Source organism: Camellia sinensis, chromosome 2 (assembly GCF_055761805.1).
Source record: "Camellia sinensis isolate YWXY chromosome 2, ASM5576180v1, whole genome shotgun sequence".
In the NCBI taxonomy this organism is placed as follows: domain Eukaryota; kingdom Viridiplantae; phylum Streptophyta; class Magnoliopsida; order Ericales; family Theaceae; genus Camellia; species Camellia sinensis.
Window position 1 is genome coordinate 58,951,787 of NC_138962.1, and position 23,723 is coordinate 58,975,509.

Sequence of the window (23,723 nt, forward strand, 5' to 3'; positions counted from 1 at the left end):
GGCACTCTATCATATGCTTTCTCAAGATCGACAAACACCATATGAATGTCTCTTTTCTTTTCTCTATATTTTTCTATTAGTCTCCGCAAAAGATAGATCACTTCCATTGTAGTGGCTAGGATTTTAATACGTATCGGATTGGTGTAAAGTGGTGCTCGTCACCTTAAAACTTGTGTGGTTGTCGGACTCTTAGTATTGATGGGTTGGCAAAAGAACCTTAAATATTATAATTGAGGACCCTTGGGTGATGTTTGGAACCTTGATTGAAGCCTTAACAAAGTGTTTAGGCAAGATTAGATCAAAAGCCCCAAATTTGGGTTTTTATTTTTGACTAGCCTTCACTCTTTTGTCCATTTCTTTTTCCATACTTTGAATTTGGATGTGAGTCTAGAACCGTTGGAAATCTTGTTTCCGAGGCTTCGATTTGGACACAAGAATGACCTAAAACGGAGTCCGAACGAGAGAGTTATACCTGTTTGAATTCTTAGTGCCTCTGTTGGTTTTCTATAGGGTCGACACCAGTCTGGAAAGGATCGACCCTCTTATGTTGCAGAATGTGTTGCTGGAAAATAGGGTTGACACCAGTCTGGAAAGGGTTGACCCTCTTATGTTGCAGAATTTGTTGTTGGAAAATAGGGTCGACCCCCTCTTACTTGTGCCAAATTGTCTTATCTATCTAAAGGGTCGACCCCCTTGCCCGAAGGGTCGACTCCTGCGTGTTTTTTTTTTTTCCTGATTTTGGGGTTCAAATGGGCCTTACCTTTGGGGGGTTTTGGGCCTATTATTTTGTTGACCTTAGGGTTTCTTCTCTACTATTATAAATAGGCTCCAAGAATGGTTTCATTTCACTTTTCTCCTCCTTCCTCTCTCTCAAACCGTGAGCCTCTCTCATCTCTCTCTAAACCCAACTTTTTCCCACTTAGATTGCTAGATCTACTCATCTAGAAGCATCTTCTCACCTAGGCCCCTTGAGGAAGGTTGTAGAGCGCACCAAGGGCTTTCAATCCATCCAAGCGGATTGTGCTTTCGTTGAAGTCGAAACTTCAGGTTTCTCTCTCTTCTTGCGTAAGGTAGGGGTTTTCCTTGCTTGTCTTCAATATTGTCTTGTGGATAGATGGGTGATACTTTTTATTGCATAAAACCCTCATTTTGAGGAGATTTTTAGAAATGGCATGTGAAGGGATCTAGGGTTTTTGATTTATAGAGTTTGAATTGATGGTTTAAGTGGAATATATGATGTTTGGGTCATGAGAATGTGGTTTTGTGTTAAATAGCAAAAAGCCCTAATTTATGTTTAACCCTAGTTATGAAATTTATGTTGGGAATAAATAAAGCTTCAATTGACATTTGATTTATGGAATTGAGTTCATGTTTTGTAGAAGATGAGAATAAATAATGATGAATAATGGTTAGAAAATAACTATTGTATAGAAAGGTTATTTTGAAGAAATTAAAATGAGTAATTAAATTAATTAATTGGGGATAATTTATGATGATTATTGTGTTATGACATTGAGTATGAAGATTTGATAATTTTGTGGAAAAGTTAAAAGACCATTGAAATATAAGAATTGAGAATGCTTCTAAAAATGTTCCAAATGCTCTTAGTAGAGGTGTTATTGGATGAATTTTGTGATAAAAATAATGAATGTTATTATTGATTTTGTTGGGATTGTAACAATGAACGACTTGATGAATACTAGAGAATGGTGGAAAATAATGAGTATGTATTCTTGAGCTAATAAGTAATGGAAATGATGAATGAATGTGTTGGCTTTGCCCACAATTTGTAAAGAGCAATGACTTAAGAAATTAATGGATTGTAATGTTGCCTACCGTTTCCTGCCGTATTTGAGTCGGCAAAGCGTGGCGCTTAATAAAGGTTCCGTCTTCCTTCCGGAGTAGCGCCCGATAAAGCGTGTGGGTTGATGAAATGTGTAAAGGTTCCGCATTCCTTCCGGCTTGTGACCGGTAAAGCGTGAGGTTCCACGTTCCTTTCGGCTTGTGACCGGTAAAGCGTGAGGTTTCACATTCCTTCCGACTTGTGACCGGTAAAGCATGTGGCATGATGTTAAGGCATTCCTTCTGAATTGTGACCGGTAATGCGCGTGGCATGATGTTAAGGCTTGGTAATTGAGCCGGTGTCCAATTTGGATTGTGTGGAATGATTATAATCAGATTTCTGCATGGGTTTGAGAATAATGGAAAGTGAATAATCTCGATTGGGAAAAATCGAATATATGGAATTATATGGGTTCTTTTATGTGGATTATAATGGGTTATAATGTGTTGTGACATGTAGGAGTATGACTCATTGCTATGTTTATAATTCTAGAAAAAGTTAGCAAGGAAGTTCTTGAAAAGACTTTTTTTTTAAACATATATTTGACTGATATAGAAACAAATGAAAGGGTTTCTTTTTCTTTGAAAAGTTTTTACGAATTTCCTTTATGAGAATGGTGTTACCTATATGTATTGTAATTTGAGTATAAAAAGAGCACAAAGAATTTATGTTTATATCACTCTTTAGCACTTCATGATCTCATGTATTTAAGGACTATATTGTTTAGAATCAGGAAAGATTCCTACTGGATTTCGTGTTCATCCCAATTATTTTAACCATTTTTCAGGAACAAAGTTTGGAACGCCGGATTGAGGATTGAAGAGTTTATTTTCTATTATTTGGTCATAGTGTAAATGAGAGATGCTTGTTGTAAATGAGAGATTCATGTGTATTTCAATGTGAATTTTGTACATGTATTATTGTTGTATTATTCGAGAGAGAACAATGTTGTTGTTGTTGTTACCCCATGTAATGGGTGTTTGTAATAATAATTGTAGTTAATTAAATGGACTTGTATTAAAAGTTTTGGTTATAATTTCGAGTAATAAAAATTAGGGCGTGACATCGATTGTTGACCTGCCAAGCATAAAGCCAAATTGATTCTCTGACACCTCTGTTATATCTCGCAATCGGCGTTCCATCACCCTCTCCCACACTTTCATTATATGACACGTTAGCTTGATTCCTCTATAGTTGTTGCAATTCTGGACATCTCCTTTATTCTTATAGATTGGCACTAAAATGCTCTTCCTCCACTCATCTGGCATGTTCCTAGTCAACAAAATTTTGCTAGACAGCCTAGTCATCCAAGCAACCCCCTTTTTACCCAAACACTTCCAAGCTTCGATAGGGATATCATCGGGTCCTAAAGCCTTATTTGATTTCAACTTCCTAAGTGCAATCTCCACTTCAAAGTTCCTAATCCTGCGATAGAACCTATAGTCTTGGTTTATTGTATTACTGGCTATTTCTTCCCCTATTGTCGTGCCTTTATATTCCTCATTTAATAGTTTCTCAAAATAGTTCTTCCATCTTTCCTTATTCTCTTCATCCTCAACCCTAAGCATAAAAGCACTCCAATCACCCCCCAACATCCAGCTACCTTACTGTCCCCATCAGGCTGTAAAGTCACCATCTCTCATCGCCAATATGGTGAAAAGAAAGATGACGTCTTGTGCTTCAATCATCGTCGACATCTTCGCTTTCCGTTACTGTGACCCTACTTCAATCTCCATTCTTTGATTGTCGACATGTCCACCGTAGATGTCTGATGGTGAAAATCAGGGAGGGATGTACAATTTTGATCTTGTTTTTCTTTCTATTCAATCGATGATTTCTCACAACAATAGATTTTGAAATCAAGTAGAAAGAAAATCAAGTACAAAATCATAAACAACATATTTTGAAATAAAAGAATAGAGTGGTTGTTTTATGTCCAGAACTTTTCCTATTTAGACTAATCAATACTTAACCAAATTAATGCCCAATTTGATTATATATAAAAACTTGTATATAAATAAACTTGTATATATATGAAGGGAAATTATGCATAAACCTGTGTATGTGTACCCAATTTGATGTATATATATTTATGTATATAATGAGTTAACTCAATATAATCCTTTGTGTAAATATGTATATATGTAATGAGTTGACACACTGGTTAAGAGGGCAAAATAGTAAATTTCTAATTCTGTTAACAGAGTTTGGTGTTAGGTGTTGCATTTTAGTCTAAAACTATATAGGGGTATCCAACTATTTTAAAAAGACAAGGGGTAAAGTGCTCTAGGGCTAAACCACATGGGGTAAAATAAATTTTGTCCAAGTTTTATTATGAGGGGTTTTTGACCAAATCATGTTAGTCCCCAAAGTATGAACCAATATCGTTTTTAATTTTAATATTTAAATTGTATCAATTTGGTCTCCAATATACAAAAGTGTTTCAATTTCATTCTAATGTATAAAAATATTTCAATCTAGTTCCCAAATATTTAAATTACATATTAACATAATTAGATTGGAAGGGGGTGAGAAGCCGCAAACATGTCGATTAGCATAATCAAATCTTACTTAGGCTAGCAGAGTCTAGATCCTCTATAGGGCTATCCTGTAGTGCATCCCTATAGTGCCCCAAAACGATGTCGTTTTCGGGCAAAACTTCAAAAAAAAAAAAAAAAAAAAAAAAAAGAATGGAAAAAGAAACAGAGAGATGAAGAAGAAATCCATCACTGGCCATACTCGCTAGTAGCCCCTCTCCAGCACTGTCCACCATCCCAACGCCGCCACCTCGTCTATGTAAAAATCCATCGCTACTCTGGTGACCACCCCCAACCACTCCCTCACCTTCTACTCCTCTATCATCATCTTGTTCTTCTTTATCTTCATCTTCTTCTACTCGATCTCTTTTTACTTCGTGATCAGTGAAGCTATCGATTTCACATAAACGGTGGCAATGACGAAAGATGGGTGGCATGAGAGTTGGCCAATAGCATAGGAAGGCAACATAGGTCTTTCAAAACCCTAGATCTAGGGTTTAGGGCTACAAAGGTGGTATTGGTGGAACCGGAGCAAAGACGAAGGCAGAGACGGAGTGAAAGGTGAAAGAAAGGGCGTTGGTTGTCACTGGAGAGGCTAACGCCAATGGGTTTGGTAGTTTTTAGAGAGAGAAAGGAGGAGGATAAAGAAGAAGGAGGAGGTGGGATGGGGGGACTGTAGACTCCCCATTTTTTACGGCCCTTATGACTTGGACGTCATCGCATGCATACCTGATAATGAGTCTATATGCTTGTTAAGTGCTTGAAGTCCTCAACGGAATGCCACAACTTTGAGCCCTTCAAACCCTACACCCTTGTTGCCTCATTCTTGGACCAGACCTTGGTTCTTAAAGTGTGTAACCCTTGGTGGCCTGCAGGCCACCTTTTTGGGCTGCTTGCCACCACTCTTTGTTTTTGGCCATTGATGTGGCCTGTCGGCCTCCACTGATGGCCGGTCAGCCACCAGTGTCTTTTGCAGATATTTTTGTGACAGTTGTGTTAGCTGTTTGCACAGATGCTTGCATCTGCTCCAACATGTAGGGCTGGATGTTCTTTAGGGGAATTCATGTTTTCTATATATAGGAGGCCTCTCTATCATGTTTTAAGGTTAGAAAAATTTTGGAGCAAAATTTTTCCTCTCTCTACAATTCTCTTTCTCTTTTCCAAATTTCTACACTTTAGCCTACATATCCTTAACCTTTGCCTATGCACTCTTAACCAAACCTTCTCATCTTTGAGTTGAGGTACTTTTGAGCTTGGTTTGAGCTCTTGAAGGGTGTGTTGTCTTGATTTGTTGCCTAGAATTGGTCTTCTCTTCAGGAGGTATAAGGCTTTGCCTATTGCTTTGTTTTATTTTCTATTATTCTTGCAATTTTCCAAATGTTTTTGGGCTATAAAAACTCTGTATTTTTTGGCCGAAACTTCAGTTTTAAGGCCATTAAAGGTTGAGAGGTGGTTCATCCTTCTTTGCACCTTGTTTTGAAGGCCGTTTCCCTTGTGTTTCACATCCTTTTACTATCTGTTTTTGAGCTTGTAAACACTATATTTCAAAGTTATTTCAGTGGCCAAAATCATGTTTTCAAGTTGAAATTTGGAGGGGTTAGCCTCCTCTCCTTGTGTCTTGCTTACTAGCCTAGTTTGTGCTGTGTTTTAGCATATTAATCTAGCTTTTTTTAGCTTAATTCCATCATATTTTAGGACTTATTTTAGACTATTTTAGCACTGTTTTTGGTTGATAGTTGCATTTGAGCTTTTTTTGCATGCTTATAGTGTAATTGTCCTCATAAGTTTGGTGTTCTAGGCCTTAGACACCATCTTGTTTGAGTTGATTGCATTTATTTATGGCTGTCCATACTTGTGATCACCCTAAATCACCTCTGCAACCTCCCTCCTTTCTTGGTTTTTGTTTTTCTTTGAAAGTGGTTCGAACAACTTTTTTGTTTAAAGCATGAGATTGAGATGTCATGCTTAATGGTTTAATCCCTTTGGGGTTCATTACCAATGGTGTGATGTCTCTTTCATGCCTAAGACAACATTTGGTTTGAGCCTTCTTTCCATGTAGAGGACTTAAACTCACCTTTGGACTCAATTGACTAAAGGATGGTTGGTAATTTAAATGAGACTAAAATGGTGCAAGATAATAATTGGTTTTGTGTTCAATCGGACGTTAATTGAACACATGGAAACTTGAGGAATTTCATACTCATTAGTGATGAAATGATTCAAGTATCCAAGGTCACCACTTCCCTTGATCAATTCATGAAAGGGAGAAGGTTAGAGTCTTATTTTGTTGCATTTATTGAAATTGCACACTTTGGTTCATAAGCCATCATGCAATGAAATTGTTTGAATTGGTGGTTTGTGGACCAAGCTCACTACTTCTTTGATTTGTTCATGAAAAAGAGGGGTGAATTGTGCAAACAAACCCTTGAGAATACCCTGTGCATGCTCTGTTTGTTCTCTGTTGCAGCAAGATGAATTGAGCAGGCCGGTCGGCTATCACTGGTGGCCGGCAGGCCCTCATTACTGGCCGGTCAGCTGGCCACTGATGCAAAATTCAGCAGTGTGTTTTTTGAGTAGAGCAGAGTTATTCTGGAAGTGGACAAAGGTGTTAGGGCCCTATGGTGCAACAGAGGCCTTCTAGAAACAAAACAGTGGCTTTTCGGGTGGAAACCGAGCACGTGCATGAGCATTCCTCACATATTGAGCATGTTTAAGTTTAAATACTTAGCTTAGCTATTTGTTGTAATTAATTAGTTGTAGCTAGTTAATTTTGTAATTAATTAGTTAGTTAACTAGTTGTTCGATTTCGTCTTGTAAATTATTTTAGTTAACTAGAATAATTAATTCATTTGTTGTAATAATTAGTTGAGTAGTTTAGCTAATTTAATTTGCCTTGTAATAATTAGTTTAGCTTTAATTAGTTAGCTGGCTAGTTAATTCGGACTCTCCTTCGTGAGAGCGCAATGCTGTAATAATGTATATGTCTTCCAACCCCACGTCTTTCTCCCTTTTATTTACTAGCTTGTAGTGGTTAGTTAGGGACATCACGTTTTGTTTAGCATACTTCATGTTTGCATTCATTTGTATTGCATGCACCGAGGCTCGATTCATCATTCTAACTTGCATTGTTAGTTTAATACTTCTTTGGATACATTCTCAGACCACATACTATCAAACTGATTCACATGCTATACTAGTAACCGAGCCTATTTAGATTGCATATCACATGTGTTGCATTAGCCATGTTGCATAGTTAGGATCATGCTTTTTTTTTTTTCTAACTCTTTTGTTTATTTTGGCTTCGAGTACTAGGTGAGCCTTCACTCGTTTTAGCATGTTGCATTGAATGTAGATGTTTCCATGTTTAACATGCTTGCCATGAGGCTAATTTCTTAAGTTCTATAAATTGCTTGAATGTCTGTGGATGAAGGCTAATTGCTTGAATTGGAATAATTTGAGTAAATGTTCATATGCGATCACTTTTTTTTTTCAAGTGGTACATATTTCGAAACAATTTTCAAAACAAATATGAATCAAGTGAGCCAATTCTTGCAAGTTAGTCTATACTTGTGTACGTGCACATCACATAGTAATGCTAGCTTAATAAACCGGAACAAGAGCATATAATGTAAATAAAATTCATATCATGATTAGTAGAGGCAGCTATTTGATCGGGTGAGTAAGGGTGCTCAATTCATTCATGACCTTTTCCTCTCGTACCTAAGTTCCCGAGCCGATACAATCTTGGTGATGAGGGACACGTGACATTTGGCACGAGTCATGGGTTTCCTAAATTTTCCAAAAATATTTATGTGGTGACTCTCTATTTGGCAAAGCAGTCCATTTTTGGCTATTTAATTCAAAATCTATTTTTCAAAAGATTTGCCGGATTTGGACTATTTGGTGATTATCTCTTTCACATTACACTTTTGAAATCAGATTCAGAACCGCGGGAGTTCGATACTGTAGGACTTATTTCGCCTTCCGAAAGGGGGTGCGAAAAAGTCGAGCTATAGGGACATGGGTTGAGGCAGTGATGGTGGAGAGGTGGTGGTGTGGCTAGTAGAGGAACGGAAGCGGTGGAAAAGGGTTTAGGTCTGGAGAGGGTTGCTGGCGAGGTCCCGGCGATGGTTTGTTCTTCTTCGTCTCTATGTTTTCTTCTCTTTATTTATTTATTTATTTTTTTATTGAAGTTGTTACCCAAAAGACAACCTAAGGGGGGTGAATTAGGTTTTTACGAATAAAAATAATAATACCCTAATAAAAATTATGACTAGCACAATAGATAAATATAGTTAATGAAATAAAAATAATTAAAACAAGTGTTCTAACAACTATGTCAATTAATTATTTTAGCATAATAAAAATATGAATTATAGCTATGGCAATTTAAATAAAATAAATAGATACGAGAGTGAGAGGGAAACAAATTTATAATGGTTTAGCTTCAACTCGGCCTACGTCCACCCCTCAAGCTTCACTTGAGATTTCCCACTATTCTCTAGCTTCACAGGGTGCTAGGAACCTTTTCACAGATGGAGCAATCCTCCACGGATTTTACACAGACTTTCTAAGTAAAAAAAAAAAAAACACTAAGAGTACTACACTCTTACAGGATTGAAAAGAAGGTGTTTTTGCTTTCACAGAAAGCTACAAGAATTATCTCTCAAAGATAGATATAAAAATGAGACTCTGATTTTTCTGTAATCCTCACACAGGAAAGATGGGTTTAAAGCTATACGACTTAATGTATAATTTCTGAGAGAGGATGTAAACAAAAACTGAAGAACACTTCTCAGAAAATTTTTCAGAGAATAGATGAGAGTGATTTTAGATCAAAGAATATTTTTTGGTTTCTGTAACTTGTTTGCAGTTGTTGTATCTTGTTTACATCAGAGGCTTTGGTATATATAATGAAACTAATAGCCGTTTATAGCCGTTTATAACCGTTGCATTCATTTGAATATCTTTCACTCCATCATTACTAATTTGAATATATTCCACTCCATCATTACTAATTTGAATATCTTCCACTTGAACCTTTTGGCCTACTGCTGTGCTAGACTGTTTGAACCTTTGTTTTGGGCTGTTTGAACCTCCAGTTTGGGCATTATTTTTGGATTGAAATGAACTCCTGATTTAAGCAAATATTAAATACATTCAAACAATATTTAGGATAAAAGTTTAGGTGAGAAATAATGGGACAAAATAAATTTTGATTCTATTTTTCTCTTTCAAATAAATTAAAACATAATTAAATAAATCATCAAAATAAATTTTGGATTCTATTTTTCTCTTTCAAACAAATTAAAACATAATTAAATAAATCATCAAAATAAAGTTTGGATTCTATTTTTCTTTTTCAAATAAATTAAAATATAATTAAATAAATCATCAAAATAAATTTTGGATTCTATTTTTCTCTTTCAAATAAATTAAAACATAATTAAATAAATCATCAAAATAAATAAGTCTAACAATCTCTCGCTTTTCAATGATGGCACACAATGATGTTTTAATTTGATTTGGGAGTAAGAAAGGCTTCCCCTCAAGTCATGCTTCCTGAATTCATTTCTAAATACATAGGTTAGCACATGTGTAATAAATAAGTTTTAATCAACAATATGATATAACATTAAGATATCAAACTATAAATACATAACATCAGATGAGTTTGAAAATAATACCATAATACATAACATTATAATATATAACATCATAATACATAACATCATAATATATAACATCATAATACATAACATCATAAGTTTCTCCTCCTGTGACATTATCAAAAAGGAAAGCATGGCTCAAAATCGAGATGAGGAGGAAAATGATAGGGATAAATGGCATCAAAAATAGATAATCAAAATAGAGATATATATACAAATATATACACATATATATCAATATATGATTTTCTCGCCTCTCTCTTTTCCGTCGAAAATCGAGTCAGACACGCAACCTTGCTTTTGCGTCAGCCGACTGACAAAAGCAAGATGGGTCAATCAACTGCCTCGACGCTCTCTCCTGCTTGTCTTCTTCTCTTTCGTCTTCTTATTCTTCTTCTTAATCACTCGCTTCTCCTTCTTCTTCCTCATTCGTTTGCATCACTTTCTACGTCGTCTTGAGAGAGATAGAGTTGAGAGACTGAGCAGAGCAGAAAGTCTGCCAAAAATGACCCTCCTTTTGATTACATCTCTCCTGTCGACCACATGGCCCCCTCACTCTCTTTCCGGACCTGAATGACCCCTCAAGCGCTGTTGAGCCGAGTGCCCTGGCACCTACTCTTCCAAACCTTCCTATGATGTTGATTAAGCAAATAATGGCAGCGCAATCAGATATTGAAGCCGATCATTTCACACTGACGTCCTGTATGGAGACGGTGACTACAGTCACACAATTGGCGCATCGACTGCAGAACAGAACGAGTGAGCTCCTCCAGGTCAATGCCCAACTCTCTCTGCTCCAGCGTATGTACAAGGATGCGCGAGTAGAGATTTGCACACTGAAGGACGAAAATAAAGAGCTTAAATGGAAAACCACCTCCATAGTCCGATTTGGAGCAACGTTGTTCTTGGCTTTTGATAGTCGGCGGGGAGTGCTTGCTCTCAACGAAAGCATGAGGGTAGGGACGTCAAGCGTTGGCCAAGGTGATAAAAAGAAGAAGAGAGGTCGGCTAATGGCCGGAAAAATAAAAGAATTTTTTTTAATGTAAATATGTATATTTTGATTATCTATTTTTGATGTCATTTATCCCAATCAATTTTCTCCTCCTCCTCCCGATTCTGAGCCATGCTTTCCTTTTTGATAATGTCATAGGGGGAGAAACTTATGATGTTATGTATTATGATGTAACATCATAATACATAACATCATAATACATAATATCATAAGTTTTGTATATTTTGATTTGTGTTTGTTTTCATATTTAATATAATCATTTGAAGATGAAAGTAAAGTGCCAAAAAAAAAAATCAAAATGAAGCCTCAAGGCAAAATAAGAAAAACAAAAAATAAAAAATAAAAAATAATGAAAAGAAAAGAAGAAAAAAATAATAATAAATGAAATGAAGCATATTAGTAAAACAACAAAAAATAAAAAAAAATAAAATAAAAGATATTATGCCTAATAGCAATAAAAAAATAAATTAAAATAAAATAATACCAGTAGAAATTATACCTAATGGGGCGTCGGTGTTGTTGGAAGGGTAATGCAAAAAAAAAAAAAATACCATGAGGGTTTTAAAGAAAATCAATGTAGGCAAAGTTAATTTTACCTCAAGATGTAGAACCAAAAAAAAAAAAATTACACGGTTGAGAATAGCAAATTGTTAAGGATAATAAATGTATGAAGGACTTGAGAGCATGCAACTGATATAAATGTTTCCATATCAATGTAGCAATACACATATATTAGTTTAACAAATATTCAAGTTTCACAGTCATAACAAAACCTTTTAAGTAGAAATCGACATTCCAAGCTCGCCACGAATAAAAGTGAAGCGATCCTCACTTAGGGGTTTTGTGAAAATATCCGCCAATTGCTTGTCGATGTTTATAAATTCAAGTACAATATCCCCTTTTTGAACATGATCTCTAAAAAAATAATGTCGAATTTCAATATGTTTTGTTTATGAGTGTTGAACCGGATTTTTGTTTAAATTGATGGCACTAGTATTATCACATTTAATAGGGATATGTTCATAATGCAAATCAAAGTCCTCCAATTGTTGTTTTATCCAAAGTATTTGGGCACAATAACTTCCGGAAGCTATATATTCAGCTTTGGCCATTGATAAAGCAACAAAATTTTACTTTTTGCTAAACCAAGATACTAATGAGTTACCAAGAAAGTGACAATGCCACTGGTACTTTTTCTATCAAGTTTGCATCTGGCAAAGTCGGCATCCGAGTAACTAATTAAATCAAATGCAACACCTCAAGGATAAAACAGTTCCAAATTTTGAGTGCGAACAAGATATCTAAAAATTCTTTTAACAGCACTGAGATGTGATTCCTTAGGATTTGATTGATATCTAGCACACATAAAAATACGAAACATAATATCGGGTCTACTTGTAGTTAAATAAAGAAGTGAGCCGATCATACCTCGATATTTTGTTTGATTAATAGACTAACCTTTTTTATCCTTGTCTAGCTTAATGGATCTGCTCATAGGTGTTCCAGCTATTTTTGAGTCATACACACCAAACTTTTTGAGTAGTTCTTTTGTGTACTTAGCTTGGTTGATAAAAATTCCTTCCTTACATTGTTTGATTTGAAGCCCAAGGAAATAATTTAGCTCCCCCATCATGCTCATCTTAAACTCACCTTGCATACACTTAGCAAATTCCTTACACAAGGTTTCATTAGTAACACCAAATATAATGTCATCCACATATATTTGCACAATAAGTAAATCATTATTTTTAGTTTTGACAAAAAGTGTTGTGTCAATCGTTCCTCTAGAAAAATTATTTTCAATCAAAAATTTACTTAATCGTTCATACCATGCACGAAGTGCTTGTTTCAAACCACATAAAGCTTTTGATAGTTTAAAATCATGATTTCGAAAAGCATGATCTTCAAAACTTGGGGGTTGTTTAACATAAACTTCCTCATTTATAAAACTATTAAGAAAGGCACTTTTTACATCCATTTGATAAAGTTTGAAATATCTAAAACATGCAAATGCAAGTAACATGTGAATGACTTCTAATCTAGCAACCGGAGCAAAGGTTTCATCGAAATCAATACCTTCTTCTTGATTGTATCCTTGTGCAACAAGTCTAGCCTTGTTTCTTATAATTGTGCCGGATTCATCAAGCTTGTTTCGAAAGATCCATTTGGTACCGATAATGGTATGATCTTTAGGTTTTGGCACAAGGTCCCACACTTTGTTTCTCTCAAATTGGTTAATCTCTTCATGCATAGCTATCATCCAATGTTCATCGAATTCAGCTTCTTGAAAGTTTTTAGGCTTAATCTGTGAGAGAAAACCCAAGTTACTACAAATATTTCTAAGTGAATAGCGAGTTTCAATACCTTTTGTAGGGTTACCTAGGATTAAATCCTTAGGGTGATTATGAACAAACTTCCATTCTCTTGGAAAATCATCATTGTTTCCTCCTTCTTCTTGAGGTGGGAGAATAGGTTGTTCAATCTCTTTGTTCAACTTACATGGTTGGTTCTCTTCTTTGTAGATACTTGAATCTTCCACATTTGGTTCCAAATCTATATTATCACCAACAATTTGCTTTTGAGCAAAGATGTTAGTTTCATCAAATGTCACATTTATAGATTCTTCGACAACAAGAGTTCTTTTATTAAAAACATGATAAGCTTAGCTAGTTAAGAAATAACCAAGAAAAATTGTTTCATCAGATTTTGAATCAAATTTACCTAAGTTATCCTTACCATTATTATGCACAAAACATTTACAATCAAAAACATGCAAGTGACTAATGTTGGGCTTTCTATCATGCCAAAGTTCATAAGGAGTCTTTTTGAGAATAGGTCTAATTAATGCACGATTTAAAATATAGCATGCGGTGTGAACGGCTTCGGCCCAAAAATATTTAAGAAGATTATTTTCTCAAAGCATTGTTCTATTCATCTCTTCTAAAGTTCTATTCTTCCTTTCTACTACACCATTTTGTTGAGGGGTTCTAAGTGCTGAAAAATTATGACCAATACCATGCTCATCACAAAACAATTCAAATTTCTCATTTTCAAGTTCTCTACCATGGTCAGTTCGAATATTAGTAATAAGAAAGCCTTTTTCATTTTGAATTCTACGACAGAGTTTTGTGAAAGAAGAAAATGTTTCATCTTTGTGTGCTAAAAACATAATCCATATAAATCTTGAATAATCATCAACAATATCAAGATAATAATGTTTACCACCTAGATTGGATGTCCTTGAGGGACCAAATAAATCCATATGCAGTAGTTGTAAAGGTCTAGTTGTGGAAATGTGAGATTTTGATTTAAACGTTGTTTTAGTTTGTTTTCCTTGTTGACAGCCACTACAAATTCAAATTTAATTTTTCGAAGTCCAATGACCAAATCCTTTTTCAAAAGTTTAGCAATTAAATCCATATGAGCATGACCAAGTCTTCTATGCCATAACCAACTACTTTCATTATTAACATATAGACATTTAACATCACCAGCATAGAGATCATTGAAATGAAAAACATAAACATTATCGTGACGATTACCAGCGAATAAAGCTTTATGGTCATTTTGCTTTCAATTGTGCAATGTGATTTATCAAAAATAACTCAATTGCCTTTATCACATAATTGACTAATATTAAGTAGATTATGCTTAAGTCCATCAACAAGTAAAACATTTTCAATAGAAGGGTTAGGAGAAATACCGATGCTACCAATACCGATGATTTTTCCTTTCTTGTTATCTCCAAAAGTAACAAAGCCTCCATCTTTGGATGACAGTGTAGTAAAGAAGGATTTATCTCCGGTCATGTGTCTGGAACATCCACTATCAAGGTACCACTTCCCTTCTTTAGCTTTGGACTTAAAGCAAACCTACAAGATGATAATCAAGTGTTGGTTTTTGGTACTCATAGTTTCTTAGGTCCTTCTTGGTTAGTTTTGTTAGATCTCTTAACAATCCAAATCTTTTTAATTCCCATGTTTATATTATTTTTGAATGGACAAGAAGACATATAATTGCCTTTCTTTCTACAATAATAACAAGTAATATGAGGGTGAGTGATAAGAGGTGCCTTTTCAAAAATTGTATTGACATTCTTTTGTTTTTTCATAGGGTCATATCCAATGCCCGCTTTATCGAAAACTCATCTTTGATTTCCAAGAAGCATGTTGAGATTATTTCTACCTTTTACAAAATTTTCAAGTGTTTTTGTTAAATCATCAATATTGTTTTTTTAAAGTAGTTTTCTCATTAGAAATAGTATCAAAATCATTTTTCAAAACAAATTTTTCTTTTTTTAATTCTTCTACATTAATAGATAAAGATGCAATAGATTTCTTCAACATATTATTTTTTGGCACAAACTTTTCTAAATTCATCTTGTAGTTCATGGAATGTACTTTCAAGTTCTTCATAAAGAGTAGTTACCTCATCTTGAGCAGAGTCTTCATCTTCAAGAGCCATGAGACATAAGCTGGCTACTTCATTTTCAATTTCATCACTTAAGCTTTCATCTTCACTTTCTCCCCAACCTGCTACCATGGCCTTTTTGTTTCTTTTGTAGTCTTTTCCATGATTCTTTAATTTTGGACAATCTATCTTCATATGTCCAAGATTTTTGCACTCATAGAAAATAATAGGCTCTTTCTTATTATCTTTGTTGTACTCTTTCTTGAAAGGTCTTCTTCCTCTATAATTGTTTTTCTTGAAGTGCCTTTTGAGATTTCTTTAAACATGGCATAGCTTTCATCCTCACTGGAGTTTTCACGTTCTTCTTTATTTGATGAGGTTTTGAATGCAATTCCACTTTTCTTTTTGTTTTCAACATCCTCATGTCCTTTCATGGTGATCTCCTGAGTCATAAGGGAACCCATAAGCTCATCCAATCCAAGTGTGGATAGATTTTTGGTTTCTATAATGGCCGGGACCTTTGCTTTGCAATTCTTTGGTAAACACCAAAGAATTTCTCTCACCAACTCACTGTTAGTATAAGTTTTGCCAAGAGATTTCAAAGAGTTTACAATTTCAGTAAATCTAGTAAACATACTTGAAATAGATTTATCAGATTTCATTTTAAACAATTCATAACTATAAACAAACATATCAATACGAGATTCCTTCACTTGGTTTGTACCTTCATATGTTACCTCATGTTTGTTCCAAATTTCTTTTGCCGAATAACAACTTGAAATTCGATTATACTCCTTAGAGTCTAATCTACAAACAAAGGTGAGTTTGGCTTTAGTATTGGCTTGCAATAATTTATGATCCCTCTCATCACATTCATCTTCAGTTTTAGGTACACTAATATTGTCTACTAATTTGGTAGGAATTTTTGGACCTTTGGAGATAATAATCCACATGACATAATCAGTGGCTTGTAGGTATATGGTCATCTTATCCTTCCAATGACTATAGTTGTTTTCGTCAAACAATGGTGGCCTATTTGTGACTTGTCCTTCAGCTAAGGTTGCCATGGATCGAAACTCCCAGATGATTAAATCTAAAACAAGAGTCTAGGCACTGATACCAATTGTTACCCAAAAGACAACCTAAGAGGGGGTGAATTAGGTTTTTATAAATAAAAATAATAATACCCTAATAAAAATTATGATTGGCACAATAGACAAATATAGTTAATGAAATAAAAATAATTAAAACAATTGTTCTAACAACTATGTCAATTAATGATTTTAGCACAATAAAAATATGAAATATAGCTATGGCAATTTCAATAAAATAAAGAGATAAGAGAGAGAGGGGCAAACAAATTTATAGTGGTTCGGCTTCAACTCGGCCTACATCCACTCCTCAAGCTTCACTTGAGATTTCCCACTATTCTCTAGCTTCACAGGGTGCTAGCAACCTTTTTACAAATGGAGCAATCCTCCACGGATTTTACACAGACTTTCTAAGTAAAAAAAAAAAAAAAAACACTGAGAGTACTACACTCTTACAGGATTGAAAAGAATGTGTTTTTTCTTTCACAGAAAGCTACAAGAATTATCTCTCAAAGATAGATATAAAAATGAGACTCTGATTTTTCTGTAATCCTCACACAGGAAAGATGGGCTTAAAGCTATACGACTTAATATATAATTTCTAAGAGAGGATGTAAACAAAAATTGAAGAACACTTCTCAGAAAATTTTTCAGAGAATAGATGAGAGTGATTTTAGATCAAAGAATATTTTCTAGTTTCTATAACTTGTTTGTAGTTGCTGTATCTTGTTCACATCAGAGGCTTTGGTATATATAATGAAACTTATAGCCGTTTATAACCGTTGTATTCATTTGAATATCTTCCACTACATTATTACTAATTTGAATATCTTCCACTCCATCATTACTAATTTGAACATCTTTCACTTGAACCTTTTGGCCTGCTGTTGTGCTGGGCTATTTGAACCTTTATTTTGGGCTGTTTGAACCTCTGGTTTGGGTATTATTTTTGTGATTGAAGTGAACTCCTGATTTAAGCAAATATTAAACACATTCAAACAATATTTAGGATAAAAGTTTAGGTGATAAATAATAGGACAAAATAAATTTTGATTCTATTTTTCTCTTTCAATTAAATTAAAACATAATTAAATAAATCATCAAAATAAATTTTGGATTCTATTAAAACATAATTAAATAAATCATCAAAATAAATTTTGGATTCTACTTTTCCCTTTCAAATAAATTAAAACATAATTAAATAAATCATCAAAATAAATTTTGGATTCTATTTTTCTTATTCAAATAAATTAAAATATAATTAAATAAATCACCAAAATAAATTTTGGATTCTGTTTTTCTCTTTCAAATAAATTAAAACATAATTAAATAAATTATCAAAATAAATAAGTCTAACAGAAGTTTTGCCGCAAAACGACGTCATTTTGAGACAGTATAGGGATGCACTACACGATAACCCTACAGAGGATCTAGACTCATGCTAGTGTAGGGTGCAATATTAGTGGTGATACATGCACCAATTAGTATACTAACATATGTTGGAACAATCTTCTATGTAAATAAAATAAATTGAAACAAAGTCAAACAAATAAATAAAAAAATGTACCGGATTTATTTATTGAACCAAATTAAAAATTCAAAGACCAAGTCGAGTGTGTGACACTCTGTCCTTAAGACAGATTCGCCCCGCTACGGTGCTTACGGTTGAGTGGCGTCTATCTCCCAGGATACAATGATCTTAACCAATTTGCAATAGCACTCCAAAACAAATTGTATGGCAAACCAAACCTGTGTTCTAACTCTTTGAAATTTATTCTAAAACTAATATGAAGAATAATGCAAAACAAAGCAACGTTGGACAGCAAAATGAGTATTTTTCAGACTGTTTTCCATGAACAAAAATGCTGGAAATGTTTGGTATATGTAGGCAAGAAAAGCTGTCCGAACAGATAAGTTTCTATAACTTCATCAGATGCTAAACCCTTGAACAGATTTAGTATAGAAACTGGGCAGATTTGAATCTGTGCAGATTTAGAAACTGTCCAGAATTTCAACAGATTGAAGAACAAGTTTGGACAGAATTTACTTGAAGTTTTGATCAACCAAAATCTGCTGGAACAAGCCTAGATTATATAGACCTGAACAGGTACTAAAAATGAAGTGAACAGGTGCAATTTGAATTGAATAGATGTCCAAACTGTAGCAGTTATCTAACTGCCAAGAACTGCTGTAAGACACTGTTTGAATCTGCCTAGGCAGTTTTAATAATGAATCTGTTCAAAATATATAACAGATTGGCAATTAAAAAACCTGTTCGAAATCTGTAGCGGAATATGGAAAAAGAACAAATTTTGGACAAACAATTTGAATTCAAATTTAAATTAAATTCCCGCAAAAAATTTGGAAAAGATTCAAATAAATTTTGTCCAAAAAATTAATACAAGAACCGATCCACAACCCACACCCGCGCCTGGCACGGCCGGACGGACGGCGGCCGGCGGCGGTGAGCGCGCGCGTGTGTGGTGGTTTGGGCTAAGGTTCACTTTGTCCATAATTCCTTCATTCTACAAACTTGGGATGCCCCTTGGGGCCCAACCCAAGTGTTGTAGGCTAGAGCTTATAAACTCAACAAAACTCTCTTAAAGTTTCAATGTGGGACAACTCTTTCCAAGGAAACCCACATTTATTTCCTTAAATTTCCTATTCCACGAACCTGAAAACGACGTCATGTTCCCATTCACTCATAAATGGTTTTGACGAACCATCTTCACCGTGTGACTTGCCATGCGGTAAGGAACACTTCACCTCTTCAAACCCGGCCCCAAAGACGTACGGGGTCCACTCAATTTTGGGCTCAAAGTTGGCCCAAAATAAGCCTTATATAAACCAATTTTCCAACAATCCCCCACATGAATGGAATTTGACGGAGAGAAAATGCAACAACATGATGTAAATACAGAGAGTACAAAAATTGAAAATATTCTGCAAAGGATAGGTAGCTTTTGGCTTTGAACCTTCCCTTGTGAGACACTATCGGATTTACTAGCTAACTAGTGAACATGATGTCTTGAACTGCTTAGCCGTTTGTGTAAACCAAGACAATAGAACTCACACAGTATATTCCTAGACACAGTTTAGTTCTCACTATTGTGTTCATTTTGGCCCTGAACAACCTGGTCTTTTATAAGTGCTCTAGAGAATTGTAGCCCTTCACAAATCTCATAGAACCGGCCCAGTCCACACTAACATAGGTGATTCTTATGAAAAGTATCCTGCCATACTCCACTAGGTTCACCTATATATAAGAATCATTAAAATTTTACTTAACCTCAAACGCTGCAAACATCACTATTTCATCAAAGAAATGGGTAGGAGTTTAGACTCCCCAGTGATCCTTCTGAGTCATTCACAACTCGATTGTCCCTTTGAACCTAGATCTTGGGATCTCCAGTCAACTAGGTTGGGTTGCCGTTGTGGTAACTCTTATTTAATAGGCTTTAGTCCCATTCCCCTCGATGAATTCTCAACTAGCTCTCTTGCTAACGTTTTGGTTAGTGGATCTGCTATGTTGTCTTTAGACTTCACATAATCAATGGAAATAATTCCATTAGAGAGTAGCTGTTTTACGGTATTATGCCGACGACGAATATGTCGAGACTTACCATTATACATATGACTATGTGCTCTACCTATAGTTGATTGACAATCACAATGTATGCATATAGCAGGCACCGGTTTTGGCCATATTGGAATATCTTCAAGGAAGTGGCGAAACCATTCTGTCTCTTCCCCTGCTTTATCTAAAGCTATGAATTCTGATTCCATAGTAGACCTAGCAATGCAAGTCTGTTTGGAAGATTTCCAAGATACAGCCGCCCCACCAAGAGTAAAGACATACCTACTGGTGGACTTCGAGTCTCTAGTATCCGATATCCAATTTGCATCACAGTATCCTTCAAGCACTGCTGGATATCTAGTATAATTCAGCCTAATGTTATGAGTGAATCGGAGATATCTTAGAACCCTTATAATTGCTTTCCAGTGTTCTACTCCCAGATTACTCGTATATCTACTTAATTTACTTATTGCATAAGCTATATCTGGGCGAGTGCAGTTCATCAAGTACATTAAGCTTCCAATAATTTGGGCATACTCTAATTGAAAAATACTTTCCTGTACATTCTTAGAAAGATACAAATTAATATCTACAGGTGTTCTAGCAAGATGATCATCATCTTTGCTAAATTTGTTAAGTATTTTCTCAATGTAATGAGATTGTGACAAAGCATATCCTTCTGATGTTTTGGTAATTTTCATACCAAGAATTACATCAGCAATGCCTATGTCTTTCATGTCAAAATGTTTATTCAATATTTTCTTGGTAGTTTTAATCATATCATTATTCCTACCTATGATGAGCGTATCATCTACATAAAGACATACAATGACATAACCTTTGTCTGTGTTTTTAACATAAACACATTTGTCACACTCATTAATTTTAAATCCATTTGACATCATTGCCATGTCAAATTTCTCATGCCATTGCTTTGGCGCTTGTTTTAAACTATATAATGATTTAACCAATTTACACACTTTCTTTTCTTTTCCTGGAACAGAAAAACCTTCTGGTTGTTCCATGTAAATTTCTTCATTTAACTCACCATTTAAGAAAGCGGTTTTAACATCCATTTGATGAATTTCTAGATTGTATAGAGATGCAATGGCAATTAGCATTCTAATGGATGTTATTCTAGTAACCGGTGAGTATGTGTCAAAGTAATCAAGACCTTCTTTTTGTCGAAAACCTTTGACCCCAAGTCTTGCCTTGTATTTGCCAATTGATCCATCTGCTTTCATTTTCCTTTTGAAAATCCACTTATATCCAAGAGGTTTACAACCTAGTGGCAAATCCACCAATTCCCAAGTATGATTTTGCAAGATGGATTCAACTTCACTGTTGACAGCTTCTTTTCATAAAGGAGCTTCAGGACTGGACATAGCCTCTTTAAAAGTTAATGGCTCATTTTCTAACAAAAATGTTAGGAAATCTGGACCAAAAGATTTTGAGGTTCTAGCACGTTTACTACGCCTAGGTTCCTCTTCCTCATTTTGATCTAACTCTTGATCTTGATCATGTTCTTGACCCTGACTAGTAATAGCATTATGAGATCTTTTATTGTTACTAGTCTCTTGTCCAGTCTTATTTGGAAATACATGTTCAAAGAAAGATGCATTCCGAGACTCAATAATAGTATTTACATGCATTTCGGAATGTTATGATTTATGAATTAAAAATCGATATGCAGTATTATTCTTGGCATAACCAATGAAAATGCAATCAATGGTCTTAGGACCTATCTTAGTTTTTTTAGGAGTAGGAATAGCCACTTTAGCCAAACATCCCCACACTTTTAAGTATTTGTAGGATGGTATTCTTCCATGCCACAATTCATAAGGTGTTTGATTCACTTTCTTTCGGGGTACTTTATTAAGTATATAATTAGCAGAAAATATTGCTTCCCCCACAAGTTCTGAGGTAATCCAAAACTGATTAACATTGCATTCATCATTTCTTTTAAAGTCCTATTTTTCCTTTCAACAATTCCATTTTGCTGAGGTGAGTAAGGAGCGGTGGTTTGATGAATTATTCCATGTTCTTTACAAAATTCACCAAAAGGTGATTCATATTCAGCACCTCTATCACTTCTAAGGTTCTTGATTTTCTTACCAAGTTGATTTTCAACTTCATTCTTATATTGAATGAAAGTATCCAAAGCTTCATCCTTGGTTCGAATTAAATAAACATAACTATATCTAGTATAGTCATCTATAAAAGTGATAAAATATTTTTTCCCACCTCTTGTCTGAATTGATTTAAAATCACAAATGTCACTATGAATTAATTCAAGTGGTTCCGTATTTTTTTCAATTGAATGGAAAAGAGTTTTAAATAATTTTGCCTCAACGCAAATTTCACATTTATGATTTGAATCAATGTCAAATTTAGGTAAACATTCCATATTAATTAATCTACGCAAAGATCCATAATTAACATGTCCTAGTCTACCATGCCACAAATTTGAAGACTCAAGCAAGTAAAAAGAAGATTTATTATTATTAATAACTGAGGGTACAACGGTCATTACATTTAACTTGAAAATGCCATCAGACATGTAATATTTTCTTACATACATCTCGTTTTCGGTAAGTACAAACTTGTCACTTTCAAAAACCAGCCTAAACCCATTTTTACTCAATAAAGATCCGAAAACTAAATTCTTGCGAATGTCCAATACATGCAGCACATTGTTGAGAGTGAGTTCCTTTCCAGATGTCATCTTAAGAACAATCTTCCCTTGTCCTTCAACTTTGGAAGTTGAGGAGTTGCCCATAAAAAGTTGTTCACCATTGTCCACTGTAGAATAAGATGTGAACATCTTTTTGTCGGCACGGATATGGCGAGTAGCACCAGTGTCCACCCACCATTCTTTAGGATTTCCGACAAGATTTACCTTGGAAATAACTGTAGAAAGATTTATGACATCTACACCATTGGAAATTTTATCCATTTCAGTCATTTTGGCTTTAGCAACCTTCTTACTTGATCTTCATTTGCCTTTACGTTTGTAACGACAATCTTTGGCCCGATGTCCCTCTTTGTTACAAATGTAACACATCTCATTAACCTTGTATTTCTTAGTTTCCCCTCTTTTAGATAGCATTCTCTTCTGCCGTCTTTTAAAAACAGTTCCTAAGAACTTCTCTGGTTTTTTACTATGATTCACTGGCACAGTCCCAACATGAGCAGAGGTCGGCGTAATGGCAATCACCATACCAGTACTGGTTTGAACATGAGTTTGACCAGTTTTAGTAGCCATAAATTCTAAATTATAAAATAAAATTATAATTTGAATTTTATACTACACAGAAAATTTAAACAAAAAAAAAACACAAAATTTTAAATTCTGTAAAAAATAAAAGAAACAAGAATGTAACTTTTATTTTCCAATTAATTTGGAAATAAAATAAAATTTTATTTAACCAAATTAATTCCACACAGAAAACTAATCCAAATTCACAGAATCAAATTCTGTAAAAATAAAAGAAACAAGAATGTAACTTTTATTTTCCAATTAATTTGGAAATAAAATAAAATAAAATTTTATTTAACAAAATTAATTGCACACAAAAAATTAA